The sequence below is a fragment of the Pogona vitticeps genome, chromosome 2 (assembly GCF_051106095.1).
Source record: "Pogona vitticeps strain Pit_001003342236 chromosome 2, PviZW2.1, whole genome shotgun sequence".
NCBI lineage: Eukaryota > Metazoa > Chordata > Lepidosauria > Squamata > Agamidae > Pogona > Pogona vitticeps.
In genome coordinates, this window is record NC_135784.1 from 254,619,422 (window position 1) to 254,636,275 (window position 16,854).

Genomic DNA, 16,854 nt, shown 5'->3' on the forward strand with positions numbered 1-16,854 from the left:
AGTGTACCTCATCCAGGTACATACCTGGACATGACTCAAAGTTGGAAAATGCCAGCGTCCAGGTTAAATTCTGAGTAGAACACTTTTTGGCTGCTACCCACAAGGAGAGGGTGAGGCAAGAGGAAGCAGCTGCTTCTTTGCTTTGCTTGTGTTGCATCCTTCATAAGTGAACACATGTTAGCAGCACTGAGGAGGAAGAGGAGGAGCCAAGGGTCTCTCATGAGGTCTCAGCACATGCCCAGTGATACCAATCCCTGATACCAGTCTAATACCATACGGAAGGCTGCAATTTACTGAGCAATGATGTAAACCAGGGGTGTCCAACCTTTCACCTTCCCTGGGCCACATGGGAAGATGAAAATTTGGTTTGGGCTGCACATAAATTTGGTTTGGGCTGCACTGGGGGGGGCAGCCCTAGCCGTCCTCCACAGCCCTGCTCCAAGCTGCGATCTCAGACAGCACAGGCTGCCAGCTTCGACTCCGGTGGCTTTATGGGGCCAGGAGGGGGTCCACCTATTGACAGGGACGGCACAATGCAGTCACACAGCTCCCCTCCCCTCCCACTCCTTCTTTCCTTTCCTCTCCCCTCCCCACCGTTGTGATGTGCCCCACCCGCATTCCAGCCACAAGCACCTGCAGTGTAACTTGAAACTTTGGAATTTCTTTAAAAATAAAAAATTGCACTGGGCCGCATTCTGAGCCAACCTGGGCCGCATGCAGCCCTCGGGCCGCTGGTTGGACAAGCCTGATGTAAAGCAAGGCATGATAATATGCAGGCAAATGCCATACTTCTGATACTTCTGCTTTTTACCTAGGGAAAAGAATGATATATATCTGAAAGACACAGCCAGAACTGAGACTCTGATTACTTCGTGCCTGTTACACAGATCTATAAATTATCTGGGACATGTTGATTGGAAATATCCATATACATTATAGTGATGCAAAACCAAAACCAAAACCAAAACCAACTCTGTCTGTCTGTCATATAAATCTATCTATCTATCTATCTATCTATCTATCTATCTATCTATCTATCTATCTATCTATCTATCTATCTATCTATCTATCTATCTATCTATCTATCTATCTATCTATCTATCTATCTATCTATCTATCTATCTATCTATCTATCTATCTATCTATCTATCTATCTATCTATCTAGATAGATAGATAGATAGATAGATAGATAGATAGATAGATAGATAGATAGATAGATAGATAGATAGATAGATAGATAGATAGATAGATAGATAGATAGATAGATAGATAGACAGAGAGAGAGAGAGAGAGAGAGAGAGAGATGGTTCTGCATCACTATAATGCATATGCATATTTCCAGTCAACATGTCCCAGATAATTTATAGATCTGTGTAACAGGCACATGGTAATCAGAGTATCAGTTCTGGCCGTGTCTTTCAGGCTTCAGTACAATATATTCATTCTGCATAAAGTCTCTGTGTCACAGAGGAGGAGGTTCATTCATTATTGAAATCAACATTCATTGATTGCATGTGCCCAGCATGGCACTCGGGCAGGAGAAACAAAATTGAAAATTAATAATATTGCTCCTAAAGCATGAATCCCAGTTAAGGCTGTTAAAAAAATATGAGAAAGCAAACTTCATGACTTCATGTACAGTATTCACTGGTTTCATTTCATCATGATTTTTTTTAAGTATATATGAAATATTGACAGCAGTATCACTGACAAGAAGATTGGAATGTGTATTTCCAATTCTTCTATTTCAAATGCAAAGGACTACTGGGGTAGCTTGACACAAGTAACATGAGAATGTAGTGTACTAGAAGTGATAAAAGGCAGTAAACAGGACAGTAATGACTACATAATGTTGTTTCAAAGGCAGGGGTGTGTGTGTCTCAGAAGGCTGAAAGCCTAGATGGACTTAAACACTGTTAAACATGGTAGAAATTATTGGAGAGAGATCAGAAATTGTCTAGTTATGGTTTCACTAGTTTGTCCTGTGAATTATTTGTTCAGTCTTAAGAGTCCCAGTTAGGCATTCTGATTGTGTGCAACTCACATGCCAAGAAGGATCACAAGAGTAAGCCTGTTAGCTCCACCCTCACCCATAAACACTTCCAACTCTGTTCATCAACAGCTGCAGCCTTTTTTAGATTTCCCATGCACTTTACCATCTATGTCGGTTTCTCATTCAATGTACAGCCTTGATATTAAAATACAGTGGTACCTCAATTTATGATCTCAATCCATATTGGGATGGCGTTCGTAAGCTGAAGCACCATTTCCCATAGGAATGCATTGAAAAATATTTAATCCGTTCAGTCTGTTTTTCGTTCTTAGGTAGATGTTAAGTTAATCCGGACTCTACCACTAGGGGGAGGATTTTTATTTTTTTTCTTCCTAAAATGAACTTAAGGAAGGAAGGAAGGAAGGAAGGAAGGAAGGAAGGAAGGAAGGAAGGAAGGAAGGAAGGAAGGAAGGAAGGAAGGAAGGAAGGAAGGAAGAAGGTAATCACTGGGGCACACAGACCCCTCAGACAAAGGTTTGTGCTTTTAAGCACAAAAAGAGAGAAGACAGAGAGAGAGAGAGAGAAGACAGTGGTGGGGGGGAAGAGAGAGAGTTTGGAGGTTAAAAGACATTTTTAACCAACACATTTTAACAACAACATTTTTAAACCAAGCAACTTTTAAACAAAACACATTTTAACAAGAAACAAGCAACTTTTCAACCAACCAACCCATCCACCCAGCCACCAACAACTTTTAAAACAAAAGAGAGGTGACTTAACTTTCGGTGTCTTCTGGAGGACATCACTGTGAGGTAGAGGTCCCCTCCTCTGGATCGTCTTCTCCGGGGGGTGTGTGTGTCCCTGTCGCTGTCTCTTTGCTGCAGGCTCCTTCCTTGTGAAAAATTTGTCCAATGTTGTCTGTTTTGTCCTGTGCTGAAGAATCTTCCAGAAATGGCTGACCACATTGTCATTCATCATGTCCAGAATTCTTCCTGTCACAGTCCTGTTTGGGTGGTGCCTCTCAAAGAAGTCCAGGCACTCGGTCATTTCTTGCAAATGGATTTGATCTCCCTGCTGCTAATCTGTGGTGCCTCTTCCTCTTCCTCGTTGGAAAGCTCCTCCACAAGAACCTTCATCTGCTCAGTTTGCAGTTCTGCAAGTTCTTCTGTTGTCAAATCCTCTTTGCGGTCTTCAACCAGCTCCTCTACGTCATCCTCGTTGACATCCAGACCCATGCCTTCACCCATGGAGACAATGTCCTCACCACCTGTGCATCAGTCACCTCAGTGCCACTGTCTGTGACACATTCTGGACACAGTTTCTTCCAGGCTGAGTTCAAGGTCCTGGTTGTGACATCCTACCAGGCCTTGACAATGAGTCTGATGCTGTGGAGGACATTGAAATGTGTCTTCCAAAACTCTTTCAGGGTCAACGACATCTCCTCTGTGATACTGAAGCACCTGGTGAAGAGTGTCTTTGTGTACAGCTTCTTGAAGTTGCTGATCACTTGCTGGTCCATGGGCTGCAGAATATGTGTTGTGTTGGAGGAACTTGACCCTGATGAAATCCTCTTTGATATCATCCACCAAGGATGGGGTGTGTGCTGGTCATTGTCCATCAGAAGAAGGCACCTATCTGGAAGCTGGTTGTCGGAAAGATATTTCTTGACAGTGGGTGCAAACACTTCATAGAGCCATTCCATAAACAGCTGCCTTGTCATCCAAGCTCTTGAGTTGGCCCTCCACATGACAGGCAATGTGGCCTTGTTAACTTTCTCTCACTGGAATGGGGCAGGAGTGGAGTGGTACACCAGCAGAGGCTTGATCTTCAGATCGCCGGTGACATTGGCATAGAACAAAAGGGTCAATCTGTCTTTCATGGGTTTGTGGCCCGGTATTTTCTCTTCCTCCTGGGTGATGTAGGTTCTCCTGGGCATCTTCTTCCAGAACAGCCCTGTCTCGTCACAATTGAAGACTTGCTGGAGGAGGTAGTCTTCTTCCTTGATGAATTCAGCAAAGTCCAACTTGAAGGCTTCTGCAGCATCATGGTCAGAACTTGCAGCCTCCCCATGTTTTGTAATGCAGTGGATGCCACTTCTCTTTTTGAACTTCTGAAACCACCCCCTGCTGACACTGAATTCTTCCTGCACTACATTTCTAGAGGGGTTTCTTTCCAGTAAATCATGGTGCAGCTTCCTCACTTTTTCACAGATCATGGCTTCACTGATGCTGTCCCCTTCCAGCTGTTTCTTGTTGATCCAGACCAGTAAAAGTTTTTCCACTTCTTCCATCAGGGGTGGCCTGTTCTTTGTTATGATTGTGACTCCTTTTGCCACATCAATGTTTTTCAAGACATCTTTCTTCTTTAAGATGGTTCCAATTGTTGACTTTTGCATCTTGTATTCCGCAGCCAGTTCCACCACACACATGCTCTGTTCATTCTTTTTTATGATTTTCTTTTTTGTTTCAATGGAGATGATGGTTGTTTTTTTTTTTTGATCTGTTCTTTCTTTGGAGCCATTACTATGGTTCAGCTCACAACAGTATACAAATCCTAAAAGGCACAAAATCCAGCAACCATTATTCCAGCACAAAAAATCCAGCAGTTCCTCACAAAAAGAGAGCATGGGGGGGAATTGAGTCTAAATTCCATTTTACAGCCTGCTTGCATCCAACAATAGCAACCATTCCAGCACAGAACTCTTCATCACAAAAATAAATTTTACATTTTAAAATTACAGTCTAATTTGCACATTTTAAACCCACACTGCAAGACCCATCAGGGCACAGAAACGTAACTCTCCCACCTAGCCCTACCCCCCTCAAGCTGCAAAAAACCTGTACAGTACAGTAAATTGTACTCACCCAGAACAGGCAGTCACTCTGCTTTTAAAAAAAGGTCAAAAATCCAAAACTCAAAAATGAAAAATCCAAAAATCCAAAAATTAAAAAAGGCAAAAAATACAGTCCGTACAGTACAGTACAGGCAGTGTACTGTACCAGGCAATACCAGACTGTCTCCCTGTCCACTCACTTAACTGCTGAGATGAGTGAGGCAGCACACAAGCAGCCTCTTCGCTGGCAAACGGTCAAGTGAAAGTTCAAATTTCCCGCTTTCCTCACCTCCCTGCATTTTTTTTTCAGTTCGCAAGTCAAGGCTCTGTTCGCAAGTCGAAGCAACTTTTTGTGAATGGAGCCGTTCGTAACGTGAATCGTTCACAAGTAGGGACATCTGTAAGTCGGCGTGCCATTGTTGACCCAAGTGCAATTTAGAAAAATAGAAAATCCATGTTAGATATTAGTAGAAGAAAGAACTCTGAAAATAAAATTGCCAGTAACATATTGCTATTATACAATTCTGTGGTGTGGTCACAACTTCGAAGAAAAAGTATACAATATTTTCAGGCCTATTTAGATATTCTAAAGTGTAAATGTGAAGACAGAACTATGAACAGGTGCTTCAGCCCTATTGTCTCCATTCTTGACTTCACCATGTTGACGGGGAAGGTCTAGAAGGGAGTTGAACTTGTGTTCACTTGAATTCTCCCTAGTCAGGGCTGTGGATGGCACTTCCCATTGAGTCATAGTGCTCTGTTACCACAGCCCAGTTCCTCCTGCGAGATAAAGTAGGCTGTATCTACTTAATGCTCCTGATCTTCAGTCACTCTGACCTGACAGTGTGGATAATAGCCTCATATATATGAGCATTTATAATCTTTTACATTCCATCCTTACATCTTAGCATCAGCTATTATGCCATGACATAATCTTGCTCTGGTCACTCACCCTGAGGGGCAGCCCAAGGCACAACAACAGAAGCAGGCCAAATATATTCCCTCTGTAGAATAAACTTTCCTAGCTGCTTTCATTTCTCACTTTGAGTTCATTGCCTTGAAAATCAGGGGTGAGAAGCAAATGCCCAAGAATGATTTATAGAACGAGATAATTAGCTAGAGGTGACATACTTGAGTTTATTATGCAGAAGATTTTGTGCTACAGTGCAGATGACTTTCCCAAGGTTTCATTGCCAGATAGTGATTTTCTAATCAGTATTATGAGCTGTCAACCATCCTTTTTGTAATTTCTAAAACCTTGGTGTTCACTGAATTCTGAGAATAAAAAGCAATGAATGAGACATTAAAGCATCTAATCTTCTGCTCTCTAATTTCCACCAATGCATTTCTGAAAACAATGGTAACGAAGTGTATGGCTTTTTTGGCTGATGTAGACTCCCTGTGGTATTTCTTTGAAAAGCTGAATGATTGCAGTTCACTCTACCTTTCTTGTTTAGCCCAGTTTGGGAAAAACCTAGCTGTTCATCATAAATACATGCTCAAAGAGAAACATGAAGCAATGTAACTTTAAAGATCTCATTAATTTTCTTTGCTACCCAAACCTGTGACATTAAAAATTGTAATATGTAGATTCCATTCTGAACTCAGAACTGACTCCAATTTCCCTGCTATTTACATCAAAGAAGGTCTGAATGGGATGCACCAGAGAATTACATTCCTGTGTTGAAAAATTAATACATCATTGACACTGACCCATTTTTCTGGCTTATGAATTTTTCAAGCTTTTCTGCTTGCAAGACAGATCCATGCTTAAATTTGTTTCAGGATATTGCCCCTTGGAAGATTAAATGGGAAAGTCTGTTGTTCCTGTAGAAGATTGATATGGTTTAAAATAAAATAAAAATCCTGTAAAATAAGTGATATTCTGAATGCCAGCGTCTAGACTCTCAAATGCTTGTTTTAACAAGTGAGCAAGCAGGAGTTCAGTTGTACAAAATCATTCACATCATTGCATCTTTCTAAGACATAGGTTGAGTTCACATGAGCCGTTAAGAAAATCTCCATAATGTTACACTCTTACTGGAGCCGTATGACCAATGAGCAACCCACTGAATCCTCGTGGTCATTATCATTATCATTCTTTATTCTGGTATTGTTCTTACTTGGTTTGAGATAGTTGTCCCTTTCTCTACTACAGTGGTTCCCAACATTGGGCTACAACTACCAGAAGCTTTTACCACTAGCTGTGGTAGCTAGGATTTCAGGAAGTTGTAGTCCAATCATATTTGGGGACCCAGGATTAAGAACCACTGCTCTAGTACCTTGCCATGTGAGGATTTTCAGTGGGAGCAAAGGGCACATTTTTATTATAACTTAGTAGTAGAAATGGATAGTATACCCATTATTATGAGGGCAGTCTTCTGATATGCACCCAATCCCCCCCCCATCTCCAATCAACATAGATACTCTTCCTTGGTTGTCTGCAGTTTATTATTACTTTCTGCAGCACTGGCAATGTGATGACATGTAGCCTACTTTTGGGCTGAAGAGTCCATAGTAGTTGTTTTACCTCTCATTCTGTGCTAATCGCTTCTGCTATTTGTATAAGACTTCTAAAGTGAAAAGTACAAGATCTGTACAATACATACAAGGATGCTTCTCCAGTACTTGGTTGAAGAAAAAAGAACAAAGGAAAATTGGATCAGTGTGCAATATTCTTCACAGCTTTTAATGTGTGGAGTAGCAATGACTATCCATAGGAGCAACCACCGAGAAAATTAGAAATTATTATGGGAAATAATAATTCAAAAGAAAATCTAGATGGTCAAAAATGGGGGGAAGGTGGCCAAAGTTGAGAGGAAGCTGGGTTTGTCGAAAGGAAAGGAAAGGGCAAAGGGTCTTCAAGCTCAACCACCACAAAACAAGGAGAAGCACTGGACTAAAGTGCTGAGGCACTAACATGTGCCCTTCCACCTCAAAAAACTGTTTTGGTTCCTTTTAAGTTTCTTTCTTTTCTTTTCTTTTCTTTTCATATTAAATTAAGCCTTTTCCAATAGCATCTGTAGGACAAGAGATCTGTGGCATCACCTTAATCAACAAGGAGTCGACCCCCAAACTATATTGTACACAACTATATAAACATTGTATAATTAAGAAAAAAAATATTTTATTGGCTTACTGCAGGCTCTGACTTGTGAGCTAGTCTGAAACAATCCCCAAGCCATGGGCTATGATATTTCATGTATTTGATCATTCCCCTGTTCTTGAAATTCCATTTTTACAGTTCCTCATGCATCAGCTCCTAATTAGATTAGCAGAACAGGGCTTCCCTGAAATATGAGTGTGAAGTATCCTGCCCGCTCATTTCACGAGCTACTACTGCCATGAAGATATACTATATGTAGACAATAGATCAGAAATTGAGATTATTTCAGTTTTGTCTGCAATGTTTGCTCTGTAATGAAGTTTGATTCCATTGGATATATCTCCCATCTAATGACAGATGAAAGTCGTTTATATAAACAAGCGATTCAACACTCCTGACAACACAATAAGCACTTCCAGAATTCATCAGCTGGTAAGACAGATTCAGAGTAACAAGGACAACAGACTTATTGTATCTTTACCAAAGACAATAACATTGTTTAAAAACATGGCCTTTTAGTTTTTTAAAATTGAATCTTTTAAATGAATAAAGTCTGTTTTAATATTTATTATCCTTCTTCTTTACAACAGCTGATTTCATCATCTGCTGTTACTGTTGGCATGATAGACTTATATTACCATAATGCGTCCCAGCCAATGTTCCCTCTAGGTTTCTCTCCTGCTGTGTGGGAGCCTCTGTCTGTCTGTGCAGGAGTAGGTGGGGCTTAATTTGAAAGGGGAAGTAAACAAGCTGGCTGCAGGCTGCCCATATGCCACCCCAATGGCAGTCTGGGCAAGTGTACGTGCTTGCAGCTTAGACAGAACATTGGTCCCAGGTATAGTAAACTCATTTGAATCAATGGAACGTATGGAAAAGTTGACTCACCAAATCTCCACTGAGTCAATGGACCTTCTTATAGTATTACTTACTGTAACAACCCCAGACCTACTGGAGTATCCCACCCTGTAGTTAGGCTGCCACCAACCATTCGCTCTACCAAGTCACCCAGACCAGGAATGGATTTTAATAAACAAAAGAACAAGGTTTATTGAAAAAAACACACAGGGTAAATAAAAGGATCAGGTAAATAGGATACTGGAACTTGGTATAGTCCCAATCATACACATACAACAGATTGGTTCTCACGGAACACTTTAAAGTAACGCACAGACCCTGAACCTATCAGTTCTGGCTACCTAGACAGAAACCTGAACCTATCAGGTATGTACTGTCTGACGAACAGTTGTACCCAGTCTGACCCACATACTCCAACTCCACTTCTCCACGTCAGCTCTACTACGATGGACTTTCCCCAAATATATATACAGTACAGCTCCTCCCCCCTGATGTCCCGCCTTCCACTCCCCATAGGATGGAACTTTCCCTCCAAACCCATGACAGACAGGTACCATCGGTGCTGTATGTGACACCTTCCCCCTTTATAAGTTGTTTTGCGGGGGAAAAGCTAAAGTGCTTTTCTCCAACAAAACAACCAGGATCAAAACACATAAACAGTTATACATTATAATACAATCCCATAACCCATACTTACTCACTCTAGGTCAAACATATCACTTATGCATTTAAACATTAATATTTGCAATACATTAAGTTACCTTTATTAATACAAACCAAGCTTGTTCAATAAACAGGTACATTTAACTTTTGGTCACCAAAATATACACAGTCCATGGTTTCTTCGCCGTCTTCACTCGTCGGGTCTTCTTGACAAGGCGTCAGCAACACAGTTCATTGCCCCTCTGACCACCAGGTGTTTCAGGTGATCTTCCCAGGTATTGCTGAAGATCCCTATATCGTCAATGTAGGCCACAGTAAAGTCACTGAGCCCTGCTAAGGTCTGGTCCATCAGCCTTTGGAATGTGGCTGGTGCATTTCTGAGACCAAAACTAAGGACTCTAAACTCATATAGACCGAAAGGGCTGCAAAATGCGGTCTTTTCCTGATCCCTGGGATCAATCCTTAATTGCCAGTAACCCTTTACTAGGTCCAACGATGAAATGAACCGACAACCCCCTATGGTTTCAATCAGATTGTCTAGCCTGGGCATTGGGTAGGCATCAGGAGTGGTTACACGGTTTAATTTCCGGTAATCTACACAAAATCTAATGCTCCCATCAGGCTTGTCCACCAGGACTATCTGAGAGGACCATGGACTAGAAGAGGGGACGATTATGTTCTCCCTAAGCATCTCGTCCAGCTCCTTCCGCACCTTGTCCCTATAGGGTCCCGTCACTCGGTACGGGGATACTGCTTGCGGGGGTGCATCCCCTGTGTGGATCCGATGCATCACTCCCTTCACTATCCCCGGCTTATTTGAAAAAACCTTATGATATTTGGTGAGCAGCACTTTTAGTTCTTGCTGCTGGTCTTGGGTGAGTGCAGGACTGATCTTCACCTCATCTGGGTTGTATTTCACTTCCCCTCTACCCTCCCAGAAGGGCAATTCAGCTTCCTCACTCTCAGCTGCTTTTATGGCAAATAAAACCCTCTGTTCCCCTCTGTAGTAGGGTTTCAGGGCATTCACATGTACCACCCTCCGTGCTTGGTGTTTCTCCTGTTCTATAAGGTAGTTCAGGTCCGACATCTTGGAAATGACCCTGTATGGTCCTGCCCATTTGAGCTGCAGTTTGTTCTCTTTGCAGGGCCTAAGCCAAAGCACTTCCTCCCCTGGGTTAAAGTGCCTCTCCCTGGCTTTCTGGTCATACCAGGTTTTCTGTCTGACCTTCTGAGCTTGCAGGTTTTCTGCTGCTAGCTCTAGGTTTCTCTTCAGGTCATTCATTAAAGTGTCTATATACGTCACAACATCTTGTGGGTCATCCTGGGTGATCTGCTCCCAATTCTGTTTGATTAAATCAAGTGGACCTGAAGGGTAAATCTCAGAGAGCAAAAGCAGGAAAATAGAGGAAGCAAAGCGCACAAAGTGTAAGTGAACAAATGTATTTATTATCAGGTTTAAAATTAAATAAAATCCAGCTATTTGCATATTTAGATGTAGACATATAGAGAGAAAGATCAGGAAAGTTCCCACAGGAGATTGTCCCACCGCCAGTGATCCATCTTCAGGTGGGCAACCTGATGGTGCAGTTTGCTCATCTGCCTGTGCAGATGGCACAACTAGTGTACCATGCCTGTCTGGATGTCAGCAAGAATCTATACAGAAACACAAGTAGATCAGAAAGTGACAAGAAAGAACCAAACACACACACACACACACACACACACACACACACACACACACACACACACACACACACACACACACACACACACACACACAAAATCTAACCTACCATATTTGCTGGCGTATAAGGCGACTGGGCATATAAGATGACCCCCCAACATTTCCACTCAAAATGTAGAGTTTGTTATATACATGCTGTATAAGACTACCCCCTCTTCAGCATGCATGATTCTGCTTTGGCTGCATCATGGAGAGAGTTCGTTTTGCCGCTTTTGTTTCCTTTCACTGGGAGAGAGTGAGGGTTTGCTGGAAGAAGGACAGCATCAGCGCTAAACAGCTGACTGTCGGGAACCAGCAGAGAGGCGGCAGCCATTTTGAGAGGCAGCAGCCATGTGGTCATCTCAAAATGGCTGCCACCTCTCTGCTGGTTCCCGACAGTCAGCTGTTCGGTGCTAGAGTCAGGCTGTTCCCAGGCTACCAAGGAGGAGCAGGCTAGGTCTACTCGGTCTTACAACCAGGTAAGTGACTTCGCTGGGAGAGAGGGAGGATTTGCTGGAAGTGCACCCAGCGTATAAGACGACCCCCCCACTTGGAGGCATGTTTTTCAGGGACAAAAAGTCATCTTGTACGCCAGCAAATACGGTAATCAAAATAACCCACCAGATATCACTGGCAGGTCATCCAACCAGTTGTGATGGGTGAAAACACAAAGCGAAGCAGCTCTTGCTGGTGCTTCATCCAGTGGATACTCCCTTCAGATCAGTAAGGTTGAAGGCAGGGGGGCAGTGGAGAATATGTTTGTGTGGGGCTTGTCATGTCCATATAAGCTTGGGAGACGCCCTGCCTCTGGTGGTGATGCTGAACTTGACTCCTGCTCTTGCCCTGGGTGCTCCCTTTCAGCTTCCCCAGGGGCAGCTGTGGACAGAGGTGCTCCCTCCTTAGCTGCCTTCACTACTTCTCTTTCCTCCTCCTCTTCCACAGGATGACCATCCGGGCAATAAAAACAGTTGTGGAGATAGAAGAAGAGGTAGAGGCACTTTGAGAAACCCTTAGGAGGCAGTCAAGAGAACCATGTGGGATTCTGCAATCAAGTCATGCAATGAAGTGCACACGCAACTGCAAAACTCCTACTTTTGAATGGGCATAGAAATTACAGTCCTCAGGCATAGAGAACACAATCCAAACTTAAAGAAACAGTCCTACAAGGTGGGGCAGATTGCTCCATTGTTGTTGTCTTCAAGAGATTCCAGAGCCTTGTGGGGTTTCACTCTCATTCATAACAATTGGAGGCAAATGAGCAATGCCAGCTCCAGGGTTAGCATGGCTGCTCCTTCCTGTTGAGCCTCTCCTAGGAATGTCTTGTAATGTTCTGCTTTTTTCCCTTCTATTGAATTCATAGCTCCAATCATGGCAACTATGTTTTGCAGAGGTTTTCTCAGGGAGATCCAAATTTGTTTCTCTTCTAGGACAGACATTTCCTCCCCCCCCCCCCGTCACATACACAAACACACAAGGGGAGTTCTGAAAATTCCAATACGTTCAGGATGCCTTCCCAGGGGGTATAGGATTACATTATTAATGTGTTGTCTCATTTGGTTTCCTATCAATTATTCCATCTCATGAAAGGGAATTAGAATTTCCAAGACATGGTTGTCTCAAGAGATTACCAAACTTTAAAAGGATTATTTAAAATATATTTTTATTAATTTTCCCAGTCCCTCCCCTCCCCCAATTTTGCATGATTAAGTTTGGAATATTATATTTTATGCCAGGAACTAAACAAATCCCACAGAGCTATGTTGTACTGTAGATTTTAAGTTAAGAATGTTTTCCTTGTAAAATGTTATCACAGTCACTTCTCGAGAGGTGTTTTTGAGATATTACCATTGATTAGATTGTTTTGACGGCTTTACTTCTGCTTGGAGACTCTTACATGCTGCTTTTCTGCAGTCATCAATCTCCAGTATGAAAGATTACTGGTTGGGGATGAGGGTGGGAGGGAACCTTACAGGATGCCAAAAAGTATCTGTACTGAAATAAAACACAATATTGTGAATGTCTACTTCCTTTTTAAAAAAAATTTTTAAAAAGAAAGATAACAGCCAGCTTTTCTGCAAAATATCAATGGCTTTGGATCCACGATCTCTGGCTGGCTAAAAAGTCTAAGGCAAAATGTGGGATTAACGAGGACAAGACATGGATATAATCAAAACTAGTGCACCCTCTTTTCTGGGGGAGAAAAAAACCCCACAGAAATAACTCAACATTAGTTATGTATAACATCAGTGTGCACCTACTTAAATAAATGAAAAACACATGGAGTTAGCTATAAGTCTTCCTGCAGTCTAGTTATAGAGAAGTAAGTACATAACATTTTTTAGACTTCTCTTTGCATTTGTTCCTCTCATCACTGTCCAACAAATGGATTTCTTCTGAAACATACACTAGAGTTTCACTGCCCCATCTGCGATCCCCTGTATAAGAAATAACCACTATTCGGATCTTTCACTAGAGAGTATTACACAGGTTCTGTATCAACACATAATACTGCAAGAATATAGAAGAAGAAATTTAGGCAACCTAATGGGCTGGTGGGCTGGAATCATTCTAATGTGATTAGTAATGGTAGCTGATCTGTTCACCATCTTTTTTATTCTCCCCCATATTTTATTACATGCGTTGCTTTTGGGGGGAAAAAACACACATGTGGCTTGTTCAGCAGGATGAAGTGAAAGCTGAGCACTTGCTTTTGTGGAACTGAAAAGGTTGTATGCATGACAATTTGACAGGCAGTTGAGGCCTAGCAGAAGTATTGGTAAGCAATGATCTTTTAAGTAGTGTGAATGTTGTAAAGTTCATGGAATGTAGTGCTAGCAACTTTGATGAACATATTTTTGAACTGACTTTGGTAGCATCCTACCTTTTATTAGAAAGCTTCCACATAACATTTGGAGCATGTTTTATTTGGAATATAACACATATGTAGCGGACACTTCAAGTTGAAGCCTATCCCACCATTGAGCAAAAGTCCAAAGATGCCAGTTGCAAGTTCAGAGAACTACAATGCTTCCCCAGATATTCATTAGAGATTTCTCCTGGTTTTGGACAAACGTCTAAGTACAGATCAAAGCAGAGTCATCTGTACATTTCTGGAGTGACAATGGTGTGAAGCAGGCATTCATGGGTCAGAACAGGTTCCCCATAAACCAGTTAAGGAATTTGTGTGATTGAAAATGTTGTTTTGAAATTTACCATAGAGGGGAAAGGAAATCAAAACTTTAAATACCTCGTGGGTTTTATAATAAAAATAAAAACAAAAGAGCATTCTTTTTAAAAACTTGGCTCCAGTACTAAGATTGAGAGCACATCTGTGTGCAGATGGATGTTTGCATTTCTGTATGGATTTAGAGTGGTTCACTTTAAAATATTAGGATCTATCTCCCTTTCCCCTATTTTGGTTCCTCTTCTTTGTTGATGCAGCAGTGTCACTGTCAAAGTTCATAAATAATAGCTGACACTTTGTACTCTTTTTCCTTCTGCTGTCTGATCTGGAGGTGGGCAGATAATTCTGCCAGATGGCTCTGTGAGATGGCAAATGAGCAGAGGGTATCTAATTAGGATAAAGGAAGTCTCAATCAAGGAAATACAGGGGGGCATTGAACAGAGTTTTTAAAGTGTTTCAGGAAGAAAATAAAACAAAAGGATTTTTTCCCCCCAAATTATCATCTTCCTTTCAACAGTTTGAGAAAAACCCCACAGGAATCACAAATTTTTGGCTGTGAGTTTTTAATTTTATTTTTCTGTGAACATGGTTGTAGGGGACTGAAAAAAAATGACCACATCTTTCCCACCGTGTTCTGCATGGTGTTTTGTCCTGACAAGGCTTTCCATGTGTTCTTGAAAACTGGTTTTCCTATGCACTATGTGTATACCTTGAATGTAGAGAGAGGCAGAAATGTGAGAGTTGAGTTAGCATGTTTCCTCTCTTCACGCAGAACATCAGACCTATGTCCTACCTCTAAATGGGAAGGGGCTAGATAAACTGTGTATGAATTTCCATCTACCCCTCGCCATCATTTACTCCCTCTTCATTCAGCCATTTCCACTAGTGCCAAGAAAAATAGAATTTCTTTTAGACATAACATCAAGGCTGGTGTCCCTTTTCCTTGTTCATATCATTTAGGTGTACTGTTCATCTAAGCTGTATGGAGACAGCAGGCAAGTAGTGACAATGGCAAGAAGAACAGAATGATCAAGGACTTCGTTTGTTTGACAATGCCAACCCTGATGCCCCTTGCATAAGAATGACACACAGAGATTTTTTGTGTCATTATGTAGTATGCTAGAAAACAAGGACCACATATCGTCTCCCAGCTTATGTATGTGCAATAAAACAATGCACGAAACAGACACATACACTGTGTCATCCCCTGTCATTACATTGTGTCATGTGAGAAGCTACACAGGATGGTGTGTAAAATGTACCTCATGTTTGTAGATTTCTGACAATCGCTGCAGGGCTGTGTTCAGGATTAGGCTCCAGGACCACAAGCTGAGTGGATTATAGTGAAATGTCAGATTTTCTGACAAGGGTAACCTTCCAAAATGATTTATAGAAGGAGAAAATTAGTTCCCCGTGCCATGCTTTATTAAGTGGAACATTTTTCAGCTTTTGACATTTTGAAATTTGTATTAGCAAATAAAGGTTTTCTAAGAAAGGTAACAAGAAAGTTACTCCCATTATTTTAAGGGCCCCTGATTGTTTTTGCCTAAATGAATATACTTTTGAATATATGTAGCTGAGCCATAATCCATATTCTCTCTCTGTGTGTGTGCACCTGAAAGAATGAGAGAGAGAGAGAGAGAGCTGTGCATTTTCCGCATCCATGAAAAACCCATCCTTTGATGTAGTGTGTTTACATTTCATGACAAATGATGTGAATCTGCTCATGAAGGGAAAGTTGAAATGAATCTAGGGCTGAAGCTTTCCTACTTCTGAAACAATTTGGTCAGTGCTTCTCAGTGGAAGGGAATGTGGCTCAATGTCAGAACACACTTTTCATGTACACAAGGTCCAAGTTTCATTCCTTGCCACCTCTGCCTCCATCATAATCATCAATAAATCAGAAGACTAATTATTGCAAAGCTATGCATGAAGGTGGGGCTGGTTTATTGGTTTACCATGTTGACGTATACAGAGATTTGCACAACTGAGGAAATTCAGACTTTGCCATATAAAAGTGAACCTCATTAAAATTCACAGCACTACTATTTGCTACATAATCAAGGAATGAGTCGAATAAGTGTATGCAAGTGTTGTTTCTTTCCATTCCAGCTCATGAAGTAGCAGAAGTTCATTGTATTCATGAAAAAGCTTTGTTTTTCTATGGCTGTTGTTGACTTCTGACTGACATGTCTTTATGGATCCCATGTACATATAAATGTTTGGCAAATACAGATTTTTATGGAAACAGTAATGCAGTTGTCTAATTGTTGCATAACGAGGACATACAGTATACTGTTGTAATATGTAGTGCAAATATTGAAAGATCCAGTCAGGCAGTCAAGCCATTTTCAAGGTATTTCAGTCCATTTTCCTTAGTTTCTTATCATATCCTTTGCAAATCAGTAAACATTCCATTTTAGTAAGAATGAAACCACACCCTGTACTGAGTGCAGGAGGAAAGAGTTTAAAGCTACACAATCTATTTCCTTTGTT